Genomic DNA, 19,160 nt, shown 5'->3' on the forward strand with positions numbered 1-19,160 from the left:
AGGCCTAAAGAACTACGTGCACGCCCAGAGACTTTAGCCGCACACATTTTCGTTAAATCTGGAAACACAGTCAATATAGATAGTGGGCAAACTCTTTCATTTCACCGCAAGTGGACTTAGCACAGCTAGAAGAAACCAGCTCGGTTTCTCCAAACCAAGCGTTGTTGTTAAAAAAATCCATCCTGGTCTTGGCGTGCTTCACGACTCTGCGTGGCACCGCGCATCTTTCATTTATACACCACGTATAGTATATAGCCGACCAAGATCGTTCGAGTCTGTTGTACAAATCCTTGATGCTCGAAAGTTTCGGGGTGTTGTCAGTTCGATAATGTATGTATTCTTACCAACACATGCATACATTGCCAGCTCGAAGTGTATTTGTTGTCATAACACTGCGATATCAATATGATTGTATTTCTAGTCACACTTAGCAGAAGAGACAATTAGGCGTTTTACCTGCAGATTTTCTTGTTTTTTGTTAAAATTTGTTTTGTTGTCAAGAGTTGTTTTAAATATTTACAATTACTAATGCTTTAGCAATGCGTCATTTTAATCAACAAGAAAACACAAAAAAGCAATAATAAAACAAACGTCACTCAAAGTACTTAAAGACACAAAATTCAATCACCTCTATAGGTCGTCTATAACCATCCATCGATCTTAGGCGCGGTCGTCAGGAGAAAAAAATGTTTTGTTCCACCAACTCCCGAGGTAAGCGGCGAAATAAAACATACTCCTAAGTGCACTCTAATAAAGGTGAAACTTTTTTTTTAACTTTTTTCAATCCCTTTGTAGAACCAACTCGCAGGTTTAATCAAGGCGTCGTTCTACGAAAGCCTTCGCGCCCAGCTATATTTGGCTCCTAGCTGACAATTCTTTGATTAATGCTCTTGACTTCAGAAAAAGTTTCAGGGGCTTTATTTCTATGCAAACTGTTCGAGCTCTGCTAGCAATTTAAAAAGTTAGCGCATAAAAGTTAGTGTGGCTCGAAGTGAGATGATTATGTTTCTAACACGCTCGATACCGGTCGTTTCAAGAAATACATTTGTTCGCAAATCCTGAAAAATGAGAAAATGCGTTATTATCTTGCTCCTTTCCTAGTTACTTTAATTATGCGGCTGGAAACACCTAGTAAGTCCAGAAGCAGCAGTTATAGCAGTAATATAAATATATTATCTTAACTAATCTTTTTAAACAGTGAAGAAAAGCACTCGGGTCAAACGAAAAAATTGGTGCCCTTGCTCTAAAGATAACACAAGCGCTTCGAGATGTCCAAAAAGAGAGGTTGATATGAAGTTTAACAGAGTGATAAAATCTGACGCATTTCGCCGGCGAAGCTGAAACCAAAATGTGGAAGAAAGCAACCGCTACCTTTTTCCAAAACGTCCAGTATACACCAGCGTCATTTTATCATTCATTGATCGAATTCACTCGGCTGCTGACCCGCAGGTCGCGGGATCAAATCCCAGCTGCGGCGGCTGCATTTCTGGTGGAGGCGGAAATGTTGTAGGCCCGTGCGCTCAGATTTGGGCGCACGTTAAAAGAACCCCAGGTGGTCGAAATTTCCGGAGCCCTCCACTACGGCGTCTCTCATAATCATATGGTGGTTTTGGGACGTTAAACCCCACAAATCAATCAATTGATCGAATTCGCTTTGTGTGTTTGCGGGCTGCACTTGCGAATATAGACGATTTCACAAAGCGGGGTACGGGCGCTGCCATTTTTGATCACGTGATTGAACTGGCCTATCCCAGCTAGTTGCCCCTGCTTTCGCAAAAGGCCAGCGGCCATGGCCGTACTAACCCAAGCTGAAAGCCAACATGGCAACACCCATGCAGACACGACCACCTGCTTTTATCCTAACTCACATTCGCTACTCGCGCCCTGTATTCAAAGCAATAAATAAATGGCAAAATCGGCTATCGCTTCAGGTCACCTTACGATGCCGAAAAAGCATTATGTGTGTTCTGCCTTCATTACTGATATTAGCAGTGTTCATTTGGCGTTGCCTGCTTTCCGACAATGTGAGAATAAATTGTGTGGTGGTGGCCTAGTGGCTAAGGTACTCGGCGTCTGACACGGAAGTCGCGGTATCGAATCCCGACTGTGGCGGCTGCATTTTCGATGGAGGTGAAAATGCTGCATTGGCCTGTGTGCTCAGATTTGGAAGCACGTTAAAGAACCTCACGTGGTCGAAACTTCCGGAGCCCTCCACTACGGCGTCTCTCGTATTCATATGGGGGTTTTCGGACGTTAAACTCCACATATAAATCGTCAATGAGAATGAATTGTGGAAACTCTGCAAAATACCGACGAACACATTGTTCTGAAAGCTTCAGGACATAACTATAAAGCAAACAAATGCGTAAATTGCCAACTTAATGGCCACGCAGCGCAGGGCGCGTTATAAGTTCCAGGTGGAAGGAAAGTACATCTACAGGTACCGCTATGTTGAGTTTTCTGGTACTTTTGTCTGCTCACTTTACATAACTGCTAGCGTCCAGACTCTATAGGGACACCGAGCAGACGATGCGACGTTGACGGAGACATATTGAGCAGTGGTGCTAAAGGCAATGGCATGGCGATAGCTGTGGTAGAGGACGGCCTTGCTGTGGTGGTGACACCACCTTGTCTCAAATCTACAAGCCAGCTGCGCCCAATAGTTTATAAAACCTATGATTTCAGTTCGCTCAAGAATGCGGGGGAGTAGACACAACTAAAAAAATTCTCGTGAACGGTGACGCTAGTCTGGGGCCCGATTGTCCATCCATGGGTCTACCTATAGCGGACATGTGCACTTCGGCGGAAAACATTTAATAACTGGGAAAAGAAGTCAGATACGACGTCATGGCTCTCGGGACCACATCGACGCAGCGAACCCGTTAGCATATTCCCAGTGTAAAAAAAAAAGCCACAGCTTTGCCGCAAATGCAAAGCATTGAACGCAATAGCAACAAATTAGAAGATCACGCGCAAAATAGCAAGCAGATCGAAACATGCCCCACATTTCTCACGCACAAATAACGCACGAAACGTACTCACAGGTACAGATAAACGTGAATAAGCGTCTCAGTTGTTACTTCGCTGCGTCTGAAAAGCGCGCCCTTTTCGCAAACGGAGACTGTGTAATGATTGCAGGGACCTTTGTGTGCCCGGTAACTACAACATAATCATTTCGGCAAAACCCAAAGGCTAGCCATGACGTAAGATCCTCCCTACTGCAAGATAAAGGTGCGCGATCGAGCGTACACCCCCTCACTCGCTACGCGGGGCAAAGTACGCGTGGGAGATGAGCGCACGCCACTGCCTCGTGACTATGTGACGACGTGCGCTCACTGCGCCATCTTGCTGGTAATGCGGAAAAAACGATAGTCCCCCCGCCTCCCGAGATGACCGGCCCCAGCGGCAAGTGGTGGATATAAATCGCTTGCCGTGTGAACACACGCTCAGCAGCAGTGGCACCGAAAGGCCTGTTCGCGGTATCCCTAACGTGACCGTCTTCCAACTTGCAGGAATCGACGCGCAGCAGCTTCACAGGAGCAGGATACGAACGAACACGCGACGACCAAAGGACCACGTGCTGACCTACGTCATCAAGGACCATCTTCAAAAGCAGTCAACATTGAGCGCAATAGCACACACGCTCAGCAGCAGTGGCACCGAAAGGCCTGTTCGCGGTATCCCTAACGTGACCGTCTTCCAACTTGCAGGTTGGTGCTTGACTTTATTCTTTTACACTGTTTTAAACGTTAGCGAGAGACATGGTTGTCGCTGCTGCTGAACGAAATGGCAAAAAACTGCGTTGCCTGTCACAAGTGTATCCCAACTGATTCTGTATATTTATCATGTTCAGAGTGCAATTATGAGTATCATCTCGGCTCATGCTCAGGCGTAACCGAAAGCGCATACAAAAAGAAATCGTCTGAGGCCAGAACTTCTTGGAAATGTCCGACTTGCAGAACTGCGAATGTTCGAGGCGGCCCGAGTAATGCAAAAGAAAAAATGGACCATGAAATAGACCTTGCTAATGAAATTGCTGAAATACACGGTAAACTTAACATACTACTGACAATCAAAGAGAAAGTGGACGCTCTAGAAGGCCTTATTGCCACCGTTGATACTATTGAACAGTCCGTACAAGCAATGTCCGATAAGTACGATGAAATAATAGCACAAATGAAAAAACAAGGTGCAGATATAGACTGCCTAAAGACACGAACGAAAAAGCTTGAAGAACGCGTGGAAGAGCAGAAAATTGACAAACTCAAGCAAGAAATGAACGATCTAGACCAATACGGCAGAAGACTAAACCTTGAAATTCACGGGCTTCCGCAACAAATGAATGAAAATGTTCTCGAAAAATTGAACATACTGGCAAATGACTTAAAGCTGCCTAGGCTATCAGAATCGGATGTAGAAGCCGCCCATAGGCTTCCGAAAAGAGCAGGGCAAGACGAGGCTGATAAGCCCGCCCCTATATTGGTACGCTTCACGTCTCGACTGACGCGAGATATCTGGCTCAAACAGCGACAAGAACTAAGGAAATCAAGGTCCAAGATCTTTTTCAATGAAAACTTAACTGCACAGAACAAAAAGCTGTTCTGGCTGATGAGATGTAAAGCCCGTGAGCTGCATTATCAGTTTTTTTGGGTTAAGAATGGGAAAATGTTCATGCGACGAAGCCCACGTCATCAAATTGTTAACATAAGAACTGCTGAAGATCTAGAAGGACTACGGTAACTAAAAAAAACTAGAAAGTTCCTTTTCTGGCCGACTTAATTCATGGCTTTTTTCACACAGTCGCATAATTATTATGATGCCTTTTCTTTTCGGCAATTAAAAGCTACACGAAACGTCATACACCTATCCTTGTTAAATCTAAATGCCCGTAGTCTAAGGCATAAACAAGAATCTATAAGCCTTTTTTTCGATACACTCGAACATAATTTCGATATCTTGACACTCACAGAAACCTGGTTTTCCGGTGATAACCCTGATGTACATTTCGCTGGATACAAATGTATTCAAATATCGCGAGAGAACAGAAGAGGAGGTGGTCTGGCGATTTATATTAAAAACTCCCTCCAATATGAAAATACTTTGGAATACTCCCATATTGAACTTGACTATGAATGTTTAATGATCAAATGCATGGGCACAATTGTCGTCCTCGTGTACAGACCCCCTTCTGGTTCTGTTACTGTGTTTCTTAATTATCTTGAAAGTGTTCTAGAATACTGTTGTCAATCTGGATTTCCTGCGATTTTTTGTGGTGACTTTAATATCGACTTATTGGCAACAACATCTAATAGGCAAAACCTCGTTGATATTTTCTGCTCTTTTGGGTATCAAAATGTAATTAACATGCCAACAAGAATTACAGACGTATCTGAAACGCTACTCGACTTATGTTTTACAAACTATCAGCCATGTGAATGCGACGCAGGTGTACTGATAGCAGACTTAAGCGACCACTTGCCCTTCTTTATTTTCTTCAAGACATACTTGTCAAGACATGACCAAACTATTCAGAATACAACCATTAAATGCAGAATAATATCTGCGGACAAGATTGCGATTTTTCAGCACTTAGTTGAAGGTACAGATTGGAACTCTGTGACAGCGATCAAAGATCCCGTTGCTTCATACCGCCTCTTTCTAAACACTATCAAAGGTCTCTATGACTTTGCATTTCCTAAGACAACGATTAGAATAACCCGTAGGTCTAGAAAACCATGGATAGATTCACACCTTTTAAAAAGAATAAAAGAGCGTGATAATCTGTTTAGCGTATTTATCAGAACAAAAAACTTGGACACATTAGCTACATACAAAAAAATTAGAAATAAACTTGGCACTGATATTAAACAAGCGCGTTTTGCGTACTACGAAAATATGTTTGCTGGTATATCGAACGACTCCAGGAAAGTTTGGAAAAAGGTCAATGACCTTATGTGCAAAGATGATAAATCGGTTGTATCGGAGCTTGTGATGGACGGTGAACCATGCTCAGGTCCGCCACTTGCAGATAGGTTCAATGAACACTTCCTTAGAGTTGGTGATTGTGGGACTACTGCTGGGGAGATAAGCAATCATACTTATGTAACTAGCAACATTTCATCCTCTGTTTTCTTGTTTCCCACATCCGAATCCGAAATATACATATTGTTGCAAAAATTAAAAAATAATTGTGCATGTGGCGTGGATGACTTAAAACCTCAGCCTATTAAAGCAGTTGCCCATACCATAAGTAAGCCGCTTTCACATATTGCTAACACAATTCTTAGTTCAGGTATTTTTCCTGATGAGCTAAAGATTGCGAAAGTATCTGTCATCTTTAAAGGCGGTAATAAAAATGACCTTAATAACTATAGGCCTACCTCATTATTACCTATATTCTCTAAAATATTTGAGCAAGTTATCAACCTACGACTGTCAAATTACTTATTGCAAGAAAATGTGATAATACAACAACAATATGGCTTCCAAAAGAAAAAATCTACTGAAACAGCACTACTGGATATTAAAGAAAAAATACTTGACAATTTTGAACATAAATTGCTTACCATAGGGATTTTTCTCGACTTCAAAAAAGCGTTCGATTCGGTTAAGCACCATATTTTATTACGGAAACTCCCTTCATATGGAATTAGAGGAAAGGCTCTAGAACTTATAAAAAGTTATCTAAGCAATCGGCAACAGTACACCAGTCTCGGCGACAATAAATCAAACGTAGGTAATATCATTTGTGGCGTTCCACAAGGATCAATCTTAGGGCCTTTGCTATTCTTGATTCATATCAATGATCTACCTAACATACCGCTAACGCCCGATGTTGTTCTCTACGCGGATGACACCAATATATTCTTCGCCGGTAATTCCCTAAATCACCTTGAACAACACGCAAACATGTGGCTGACACATCTATCCGACTGGCTTAAATGTAATAGATTAGAATTAAACACCAAAAAAACAAAGTATGTTTTATTCCGCCCACGCAATAAGGCTATCACAAGCGAGCCTACAATAAAATTTGAAGGGCAAAAAATTGAACGTGTCACAGCGCATAAATTTCTTAGGATACTTTTTCAAGAACACTTAGACTGGTCCTTACACACCAACCACGTTCGTACCAAGATTTCCAGATCCACGGGTATAATCTGCAAATTGCGACAACTCCTCCCTCAGTGGTTGAAAAAATAACTATATTATTCCCTTGTTCACTCACATCTCCATTATTGTCTTCTTGTATGGGGGAATACGACTAAAGCAAACACTGACAAAATTCACACCTTGCAAAAAAAAGCTATACGACTAATATCAGGGGTGTCATTCAGGCATCATACCGCGCCTCTCTTTAAGGAACATAAAATACTTACGGCAACCAACGTCATGAAACAAAAATTGGCAATGCTTATTTATAAACAGGTACGAACTGATCGCACAGGGTTTTATCAGAGGCATCTCCCGAGAGATCACGGTCACAACCTACGGCACAGGGTGTATACATATGAGAAACCACGTACAAATTACGGCACACAAAAACTATTGTATCAAATTTCGCATTTCTTGAACGAACAACCGATTGTAGCTTCTCTTATTGACAATACAGTCTCATATGGCATTTTTAAAAAGAAGATACAGGAACACTTCCTATTTACACAAACGTAATCACCGTCACCATCTTTGTCTCATATTCCCTGAAGTATTTTCTTGTATATATCACATTAAGGTTTGCTTATGTTATCCAAACTGTGTTTCATTTATTGATCAAACATATTCCTTATTGATGTTGCTGTCTCTTGATTGTTGAAACCTTGTATTCAAGTTTAAAGTTTCTTCAGGTATTTTACATGTCTTACATTAGTGTTTGTTTGTGTCCTCTACAGTTTGCTTTATTTGTCGGACACGCATATGCTTTATAGATTTCATCTCCTGCGCAAATTTTCGCTCATTTATGTTTTCCTGTACATGTTTTGCATGTAGAAACATATTTATGCTTAATTTCTTATTGACTCGTTACTTTACACTGAGCACTGTGTTATTTTGGTGGGTTTTGGGTTTACAGGGGGCAGGCGCTTCGTCAGGCTTTTATGCCTTTTCGCCGGTCCCCTAGGCAAATTGTACCTTTTTTTTTTGCTTTTGCCTGAAATAAACTTCAACTTCAACTTCAACTTCAACGTTGAAAGACGTGCTCCTTCGTAGCTCAGTGGTTCACGCCTCTCACTGACGTCTCAGTGGTCCCAAGTTGGATTCCGTGCGCCGGAGTGCTTTTATAGATTTTTAAAGATGACAGTCTTTTTTTCAAATACGATAGTCTTTCTTGGGCACCTTCGACGCCAAAACTTTGGTCTGTCTGTCTGTGTACATTTGTCTGTTTGTCCACTCTTAACGGCACCGGGGACTTGATACGGCCGATTCCATCCGCAGCGCCCACCAATGTTGCTCAAGTTTCAGCGTTCATACTTGTGCAATTGCCAATTAAAAAGCAATTATTGCGCATGGCTGGGGCACCATAACAACGCGTATATATTCTGCATGTGTGTCTTTTACTAGAAAAGGAATACATAAGTAATTTTAAGGACCGTAGTGCTTATCACGCTGTGCTGTTTATGCAACGCTTGCGCGAAAAGGTGAGTGTTTCCAACGCTTTGCTAAGACGAGACGGTGGTGGCACCTACCCGTCGCCTTGCGTTCTACTCGTAATCACCTCTGAGATGGGCGCGCACACCCGCCTCAGAGCCATGTACGTGCTTTGTTTTTAAGAAAACTGCCAGATGGTGCTCATGTCTCACCCTTGACGTGATTTGATGCGTTTGTTCGCCTCCGCTGCACTACAGTGTCTAGAAATATACTGCCTAGTGTGCTGAGCACGGGCTAGCAGACGGCCCCGCAGTTGATGACTGCCGGCAGCGCCCGCATGGTGCGCTGCTGTGCGAGTGGGTGCATTTGCCTTCAATCCTTGCGCTCCGCAAGCGCTGCGAAGCCTGCAGGAGGCTGAGCCGCGCGAGGCCAACTATTATTTTCCTGCATTTTCGGAGTGTTTTTTCACATAATGCTTTATTGTATAAGAACTACTCGATAACTTTCACAGTTATGGCGCTTTGCAATACCAAATGAAAATCATTTCGTGGCATGCATTTCACCATTCGCTACTGCCCACAAAAAAAAAGACGCAGAGACCACGTAACTTGGGAATCAATGCTATGCTAGGTGACTCTGTTGTTTTTTTATTAAGTGAAACATCATAAAATGGCGCTAAATATATGCAAGAAATTGGATAGTCAACACTGGAACCAGCATTGGCGTTTCACGAACACTTGGCTCTTCTTGCAAAGTATTTCGAAGACCCTAAGTTAAGGGGGTGAACGTGAGGGCACCCAGACGTAGGCTATTCGATAGATAAATAGATAGATAGATGGATGGATAGCTATATAGATAGATAGGCAGGCAGGCAGACGGACAGACAGACAGACAGACAGACAGACAGACAGACAGACAGACAGACAGACGGACAGACGGACAGACACACAGACAGACAGACAGACGGACAGACGGACAGACAGACAGACAGACAGACGGACAGACGGACAGACAGACAGACGGACAGACAGACAGACAGACAGACAGACAGACGGACGGACGGACGGACGGACGGACGGACGGACGGACGGACGGACAGACGGACGGACGGACGGACGGACGGACGGACGGACAGACGGACAGACGGACGGACGGATGGACAGACGGATGGACGGATAGATAGATAGATAGATAGATGCTCAAAGTGGTTGCAGTACGCAAAGAAATTAATTTAAAAAAAACATTGACATTATAACCACCAGAGTTATTTTTTAAAGTCTGCTTTGTTCTTGAGAGCAAGAACTATCCCAAAAAACCCTAAAACCTTTACCTCTTAGCCTGCATTCAATTATCAATTAGGCTTCCAGTGAAAACAAAGAATGATAACATGCCAATGAATAATATGACACTCGCCGCATATGATACTGAAAACGTTGTTGGAAAGGAAGTCCAACGTTGACATGGGAAAAAAAACTGTGTGAATGAAATTCGAAAGGGTATTTTCAATGTTTTAGTTAAATAATAATATTTGAAATTTTGCCTAAACGGTGATTTCATTCCCGACATCATTCACCCTAATCCGAAATCATAGTTCAATGGAGTCGCTCTCAGAATGCTTTTCTCACACGACAGCCTTCGGATTGAGCATTCTATCTGCCCTCTTGATCCTACTTTTTCATTGAGGAAACCGTGCTGGATCCGTTAGTGTGGGAAACAAGACACCTTTTCCTTGTTCGACCGATAACTTCTTTGACACAGCGGCACAATACGCGTCCTTTCTTTGCATTGCCACTTAGCTTTTAACATCTCAGAGCGTTGCAGTGCACATATGGCACCGTCGAACTTCACAGTAAATCAGATGGCCGCTGTCACACACTAATTTTAAACGTGCCTAGGCTCCGGCAGCAACCGGTCGAGAGGAATTTCGTGCGTTCATGCACCCTCTCGACATGCAGTGCCGCTTGTGGCATCTGAGTGCAGTCATCAGATGCGCGGCCACCCTCTCTCGTACGGAATGCGCGCGCTGAGCACACTAGGCACTATATTTCTCGACACTGTAGCTGCACGCTCGAGGCACTCTAACGCAGCGCCTCCAGAATGCCATTCACCGATTTTCTTGCGCAGAACATCGAATAAATATTTTGTTCACTCTCTCTACACGTATGACTATCTTTCGGTGACATTTGCAGAATATTGAAAGTTTTGAAAGTTTATTGAAATTGATTGGTTACAAATGGTGGTTACAATGGGGTTTACTACTGATACAGAGGGAGGTCCCAAAGTCAAGAGACTGTACAGGGGACCTTCCATAAGAGCTGAGTAAACAAAAGTACTTTAACGCAACAAAGATGTGTACACAAAGTAAACACTCAAAAAGAAGCAATTAACACTGAAACATCGTTGGATTATTTAAAAATTACAAAAGAAAGCAGAGATGATGAAATGATGAAATGACTATGCTGAATGCAGATAATTCCGAAGGTTGATTTTGAATGCGTGGAAATTGGAGATATTTTTAACATGGCATGGTAATGAGTTCCATAGTTGTGTGGCTGAAAAGTTAGTAGTGAACTTACCATAATTAGTTCTGGGTTTCGGTAATAAGAAGCTATTGCTGGATGCGAAACGTGTTGACAAAGAGTAAGGATACTGGCTTTTGATGATTATAGGGAACGGGAGCTTTCCGCTGATGGATTTGTGGATTAGCATTGCGAGGGAATATTTATGTAGTTTTCCCACCGACAGAATACCGTTAGAGGTGAGCAAAGGCAATGCTTCTGATGTGTAGGTGCTATGTGTCATGATGCGAATAGCCTGATTTTGAGTGTGTTGCAATGGAGATAAATGGACTGGATACGTGTTTCCCCATGATGATATGCAATAATTAATATACGTATGAATGAAAGCGTAATAAAGGGATATTAGTGTGTTCATATGGAAAAAATTGCGAACATTAATTAATATCCTAATGCCATAAGCTGTCTTCTTTGTTAACGATGAAACATGCTCATCAAATTTTAGGTGCTTATCTAATGTGACTCCGAGAAACATGACACTGTCAGTAGGATAAAGTGTGTTTGAAGCGAAAGTTAAAGATGGTGAACCTGAATAAATCCTATGCTTAGAAGAAAAGATGACGAACTGAGATTTTGTAGCATTTATCTGTAGTTTATTTTGCCGGCACCAGGTAACTATGCTGTCCGCGTCGTGGTTAAGCTTGTAGATTAATGAATCAAGGTGGTTATCTGAGCAGAAAATATTAGTGTCGTCAGCGTAAAGAATACAGTCAGATGATTTTAGACATTGTGAAAGATCATTGATGTATATTAAAAATAAGAGAGGTCCTAATATTGATCCCTGCGGTACCCCAATGTTACTTGTTTTAGGGTGTGAGTAAGTGTTAGATATAGACACAATATATTCTCTATCTTTTAAGTAGTTACGTAGTAATTTCAGTGGCGGGCCTACTATTCCAATAGACTCTAATTTAGCAAATAGTATATTGTGAACAAGTGAATCGAATGCTTTAGACAAATCAATAAAGAGCGCCCCCGTCAAATTACCTGCATCAATTGCCTGCCGGATTTTATCTGTCAAGTAAATTAATGCTAAATCAGTTGAGTATCCCTCCCTAAATCCAAATTGATTTGTTGATAAGACATGAAATTTTGAAAAATAGGAAGACAATCGTGTTACTATTAGTTTTTCAACAACTTTGCTAAAGAATGAGAGTATAGCTATAGGTCGATAATTAGATGTGAGACGCTTATCTCCCTTCTTGAGAACAGGAATTATTTTGGCTTTCTTCAAGGAGCTTGGAAAAATTCCCGTGGTAAAAATAAGGTTTACTATGTGACAAAATGTTTCAGATATTAAACTTGCTATGAGTTTTATGAGAGAGGGGCGGAAATTATCAATACCGGGCCCGGTATTTTTTAGACTAGAAATGATAGTGACTATTTCTTCAGGTGTCACGGGGTGAAGGAAAAAGCTGTGAGGCATGCGTGGGTAAGGCTGGGTCAGAGGATCGTCTTCCCGTTGCTTGTCTGTACAGAAGAAGTTAATAAAAGAGTTAGCAATGTCTAAGGGATTATCGAGAAGTAGGTCTCCCGATTTTATCATTGTTATTTCGCTATGCTGGTTGGATCTACCCAAAAACGAGTTTAAAATTTCCCACTGTTTTTTTACATCATTACCGACACACTTAATTTTATTTTCATAGTACTGTGTTTTGGCATGTTTGAGTAGTTTTCCTAACCGATTAGAATATTTTTTATACCTATCATGAAGCGCAGTATTGAACGGTTGTTTTTTTGTTTTTCTGTAGAGGTTATCTTTAATCTAGGTTATCTTATAACCTAGATTTCTCTAGATCTTATAGCCTAGAGATCTTATAGCCTAGAGATCTTATAACCTAGATTTTATCTAGGTTATCTTATAACATGCTAATACAGAAGAATTTTTTTCTTTCTCGCGTTTTCATACATTTCGATACGTATACATATGCAGTGAGTGACAGCGATACCGACGCCAGCTGCAAAATCTAGCCGACAGTGTCTATATAATTGCTATCACAATAATAAAAAAAAACAAAGTGGACGAAATGTATGGTAACCGAACACGCACAAACTTGATAAGTCTCAGCTTGCATATGAATGTGTTCAGCTGTTCGAGAACGATACACGGATTGAATAAAGACCTTCGAGGTACGTTACGCAGGCGCCCGGGTTAAATCTAGATCAAGGGATAACGCCATTAGTGTTTATGCCACTACCTACTGTACTCTTGACTTGCCCCGAGAACCCCTCTTCTACGAGTGGTGTGACGATAACCTATACGAGCGGCGTGGCGCCATCTTCAGCGCTTGTAGTCATATTTCGGCCAACAGAGCACTCATAGTGCTTAATTATTGTGCACAAATTAAAATGATTCCGAAATAAAGGTACTTCAAGTCATTTCAAAATTATTTGCAAAAAAATGGACGCGACACCACATAGGCTGTTCTACACTCTGTAAGTCTACGGGTTCCTGCGTTTGTCAACGAAATTGCAATAAACACTTAACCCTACTGAACAGCTAACTTGACCAACTATCAGAGGGAAAAAATGGTCACATATACACCGGCAGTTCATCACTGAGTGTAGGCATTCTTATTGCAGCGCCGTCAAAACGACCGTAGAGAAGCAGACGAACAGATTATAGGTAGCGCCACTAACGGTGAGTGGTTGAACGAGAGCGAGAACACGCGCTCTCATAGGAACCCTGTTGTCTGGGCAGGTCAAGAGTACAGTAGGTCGTGGTTTATGCACGTTCGCTGAGATGTGCGTAATGCTCGAATACGCCGCCTGCGTTTGGGACCCATTCCTGATAACCTTATTTACTCACTTCAAATTATTCAAAACAATTCAACACGATTCAACATCATGATCATCATCATCATCATCATTATCATTATCATCAGCCTGACTACGTCCATTACAGGACAAAGGCCTCTCCAATGTTCCGCCAGTCAACTCGGTCCTGTGCTTGCTGCTGCCAATTTATACCTGCAAACTTCTTAATCTCATCCGCCCACCTAACCTTCTGTCTTCCCCTAACCCGCTTGCCCCGCCGCGGTGGTCTAGTGGCTAAGGTACTCGGCTGCTGACCCGCAGGGTGCGGGTTCGAATCCCGGCTGCGGCGGCTGCATTTCTGATGGAGGCGGAAATGTTGTAGGCCCGTGTGCTCAGATTTGGGTGCACGTTAAAGAACCCCAGGTGGTCCAAATTTCCGGAGCCCTCCACTACGGCGTCTCTCATAATCATATGGTGGTTTTGGGACGTTAAATCCCACATATAAATCAATCAATCAGTCCCCTAACCCACTTGCTTTCTCTGGGAATCCAGTTAGTTACCCTTAACGACCTGCGGTTATCTTGTCAACACGGTATATGATTCATTAGGTCTAAATATATGCACGAACCACAAGTGTTACTAACATGAAGGCGAACCTTGAACTACGATCATTATCATGCCGTTGTAAAATGTTTCGTTTGTGTCTCTTTCGTAGCATATTTAATCATCGTTCATTACGCAAAGACTTCATGTCACCTCCTCAGTATGTATCGTCACGCATTGATCACTGACATTAGGTTGCTGTTCCTTTTTGCAGGACATCAACTTTCCGTTTCATTTTTTTCCTAGTACTTGCGAGAACTGGAACCACTTTTCTGCTCTCAAGGCAGACATTACTAGCCTTCAAACTTTTCGTACACTTTTACTTCTGGTATTTTACTACATGCTAATTCAGTATTGGATGATTTATATTTTGTTGTTAATAATTTTTGGTATATTATGGTATCGCGTATTTTTGTTGTTGATTATTATTTTTGTATAATATTGCTTTTAACCACTCCCCTCTGTAATGCTTCGGCCCTGATGGTATAATAAATGAAACGAAAGTGGGTCTCTGGAGGCAGCATTCATTGCGCATTCCGTCGTTGCTCGCCGAGCTCTCGCCAATCAATGGGGACCGAAGTGAGCAGTTCACAAGCTGGACACATCAAAACTTGTGCCCCTGTTTGTTCACTAGTTGCGCTCATCGACGCTTTGGTTTTGGTTACGCCGGTGAACTTGGTCGAGTTTTATTACTTCCCAATAATTTCTAAAGGACGCTTTTTCTCAAAGCATTGCAGGGCTCTTCGTGGATAGCACTTTCATTCCCCCATCTGACCGGACCGCCTGTCTCACCTAGCTAAAAAGAAAACTAATAATGAATAAATGTATAAACGTTATTCAGTGTACGGCAGTTCTCACCGGGCGACTTGGGGGCAAAGGGGATTAACCCCCGTCCCTTGCCACCCTCCGTCGATTATGAAGGCGGTGCCTCAAGTGATCGCTCGGAGTCCGTGGACCCGGGCGGCATCTCCAGCTTGCCGGACGGCCCAAAGCTGGTTGGCCAGCTCGTCCCTGGTGAGTGCCGCTTCCAAGCAGCCGAGCAGCTGACGCCGCTGATCGGCAACAGTGACCGCAGCCACGGCGGAGGCCGGCCCATGCCCTCGTGCAGTGGTAGCCGCAGCAATTGGCCTCGGAGTTCGTCCCTGCCTAATATGCGTCGCGAAGGGATCAGCGGCAGTGAGGTTAACTTTTGCGGCACATTCCCAAAGCTTATGCCGCAGTGTGGCTCCTTCCCCGCATGCTTTACACGCGTCCGTCGGGTATAGGTGTGGATAACACAGGCGAAGGATGGCCGGGCTGGGGTACGTGTTTATCTGTGATGACCTCAGAAGCTCACGGTCTGTCTTTTGTTCAATTTATTGTGTGGTGGTGGTTATTTGCGTCTGTTTATTCTGTAATGCTGTGTTGTCGTTGAATGTGGTCAGGCGATACGCGCACGGCCATTACAGTTGCTGTTGCGTGGATAACGTCATAGCCCCGCTCTCGGAGTTGAAGGCGGCTACGGAATCAGCCATGGCTCGGTGAGTGAGATCTCGAGCTGCGGTGTGGGCCACCTGGTCGCCTGCGAGCGAGACGCAGGCGTGAGCCGGGGTCCACAGAAGAAAGACATTCGCATTTTCAGTTTTGAGATACGAGGATGACGACGCCCAGGCCATCGCTCCTCAAAGCTCGCCGCCGTCATTCTTGCCATAAATTGATTGTATTATCCGGGCCGCCAGACACGAGATGTGACCGCGCGCGAAGCCACGGACGGCAGCTTGCGAGTCTCTGATCACGACCGCAGCCTCCGGTGCCACCAGTGCAAGAGCAATCGCCGCCTCTTCGGCCGCCTCCGTGTGGTCCGTACGCACCGTGGCACTCGCGACGCATTTGCCCGTGCGATTCACAACGGCAATAACGTGAGCACGCCTTCCATCTGGGTATCACGCGGCGTTCACGTACACCGCATCGTCGCTGTTGCCATACATTCTTTGGAGCTCCCTCGCTTTATTGTTGCGGCGACCGACGTGGTGTGTCGGACGCATGTTCCTGGTGAGTGGTGGGACGATAAGGCGGTCATGGACCGTGATCGGAACCATCGTCTTCTCCCCGCATTGCGTGTGGTATGTTACGCCTAGAGATTCGAGGATGCGCCTGCCCGTCTTAGACTTAGATCGCTCGTATTAGATCGCTCGTATTGTGCAGTTTTGTGTGCCTCAATCAGTTCGTCCAGGGCGTTGTGCAGGCCCAGCTCGAAGAACATGTCGGTGCTCGTGTCGACAGGTATGCCAACCGCCCTCTTGAACACTTTGCGAGTCATGAAATAGACCTTGATCCGTTCGGATGCCAGCCATTTTAAATAAGGGGCGACGAACGGTACACTCTAAAAAATATCGATTAAAAAGGTTGTCTTTTTGTCCCACAACAATAATCGTCATCAGGGTTGCGTGTACTTCCTTTCTTGAGAACTTGGCGCTGGCCACTTTCGTATCGAGAATGCAATGTAACCCTGATAATGGGCATGTCGATCGTGACCGGAATGTACCGGGCGCGGGGCGATAGCGCAAGGATGGAACGCAATATAGATGACGATTATTGTTGTGGGACAAAAAGACACCCTTTTTACTCGCTCTTTTTAGAGTGTATGCAACTGATCGCGGACACCTGTACAAGGCGCCCTCGCACAGCTTTCCCGCTGTTATGATCAGCCTGCCTAGCTTGACGCCGCTTTGTCGCATGAGACATGGTGGCTGAGCCTACCCTGATTTCTTCCGAGTTAGCGCTCCCAGAGATGCACCAAGAGTGGCGACAACAGAGAAATCGTTCTTTTAGTTATCCCTGGTCGTCGGCGCCCCTCGCAAAACACTTTGGACACGCTTGATCGACTGACAGAATAGGACCCTCGTTGGTCGTCGAGGCGACTTGCTTTATCGTCAAGGTGCCCCGGGCAAAGGGCTCAGTGTCTGAGAACCATCGGCGGATGCCCTTCACACGTTCTCCGTGGCACCTTGATGCCACTGTTTCCACAGTTTGTGGTCTGCCTGGCGCCACATACACATCACTGCAACAGACTACAAAATTGACTTCCGCGTAAGACTCAGCGTCTTCGTGCTGTGCTGTGTCGTCCGCGGTGTGCAGTGTTTTCTCCCTCGCCATGGGCCGAACTTGCCGTGCCCTTTCGTGGGTTGAGAAGGAGGCGGCGTTTTACCTTCCCCTTTCGGGGGCGGAGGTGAAGATGGCAACATTTATTGAACTGTCCCGGCCTTCGTTGTTTTTTTTTTCTTGCAGGGAATCCTGGGAAGGCCAGGACATAAAGTGCGAACATCGAGGTGCTCTCGACAAGCTCTCACAAGCCCAGAAGCTCCCATCATGCTTCCGTCGAGAGCTTCCATGATGCTAACCCCATCATGTAGCAACACGCTACCTGTAAATATTGTAATTAAAAGTTACTGTTAACAGCTCCGGGCTCCTCTTCTCGACATCTCCCCGACACTCTGGCTGGCGCCGGTCCTCTGGGCAGAAACCCGACTACATAACCGCATACAGCTGCGTCTGTTCGTTATGTGGCATAAGAGTGGAATCGTGTCCTCTAGCGAACGTTTAAGTCTTCGTACTGCCTCACCGTTGTGACAGCTGGCCTGATGATGTAGTCCCAATATCCTTATGTTTTCTACCCTCGGTATGGGAACGCCCATACCACCGTTATTACTCTGATTTCTGATCTCCCTCCACCGGGAAGGGCGGTTTTGCGGCCCCTTCTCGTGGGTCTGTATAGCATTAGCTCGGACTTCGCAGCCGAACGTTCGAGGCTCGTACCTCTCAAGAGTTACTGCACCGCGTCCACGCCCAGTTTCAGCGTTCTCTCCACGTGGCCATCACATCTTACTCCGGGGACCCAGAGGGTGATGTTGTTCGCGTAAAGGCTGTGATGCGGACCCTCTATTGTAGCTAGTTTCGCGGGTAGCCCAAGGAGGACAAGGTTAAAGAACATGGGCGACACGATGAAGCCCTGTGGCATACCCGCAGGACCCGTTTCGAATTCCGGTGATTCCGCGTTGCCGAAAACGACGCTCGCACGCCCGCCCGTCAGGAAGTCATGTTTACAGTTATAAAAACTTTGGCCTAATCTCAATGATCAGACGCGGTCGAGAATCGTCGCATGCTCGACGCTGTCAAAAGCTCTTTTCAGATCAAGGCCGAGAATTGCCTTGGTGGAACTAGAAGTGCTGTCTACAATCTAATGTTTCAGCTGCAGCATCACGTCCTGCGCGGAGAGGTCGCGGTGAAATCCGACCATCGGAGGGGGGGGGGGAGGGAGACGTCAGCCTCTTCGAAGTACTCAGTAACGCGAGTCAGGACAGCATGTTCCCTAACTAACTTTGCCCACGCAGAACGTGAGCGAGATTGGCCTTAGGTTACCCATAGGCACCTGCTTGCCCGGTTTCAGAATCATGACCACGCGGGCCCTTTTCCACGCATCGGGGAGGGAGCCCTCTCACCAGCAGTCATTAACATACTCCGTTAGTAACGTAATTGACTCATCGTCCAGGTTGCGTAGAGTCTTGTTGGTCACCCGATCCGGGCCTGAAGCAGACCTGGTGTTGAGGTTGCTTAAGACTTCGCGTCTCGCTTCGCGTCTCGCTTCTCGTTGTTGTGTCCGCC

The 19,160-nt window shown here is 44.7% G+C and overlaps 2 long non-coding RNA genes across 2 annotated transcripts in view; one reads left to right on the top strand and one right to left on the bottom strand.

Moving 5' to 3' along the window:
* Positions 1 to 19,160, bottom strand: part of LOC142777056 (uncharacterized) — a 370,328-nt gene that overhangs the window by 175,048 nt on the left and 176,120 nt on the right. The gene's annotated exons all lie outside the window — the stretch shown is intronic.
* LOC142777055 (uncharacterized) lies at positions 3,432 to 17,958 on the top strand. Its single transcript, XR_012887905.1, has 2 exons — positions 3,432 to 3,710; positions 17,787 to 17,958. It is a non-coding gene; the product is annotated as an uncharacterized LOC142777055 (long non-coding RNA).

The sequence above is a fragment of the Rhipicephalus microplus genome, chromosome X (assembly GCF_043290135.1).
Source record: "Rhipicephalus microplus isolate Deutch F79 chromosome X, USDA_Rmic, whole genome shotgun sequence".
Taxonomy (NCBI): domain Eukaryota; kingdom Metazoa; phylum Arthropoda; class Arachnida; order Ixodida; family Ixodidae; genus Rhipicephalus; species Rhipicephalus microplus.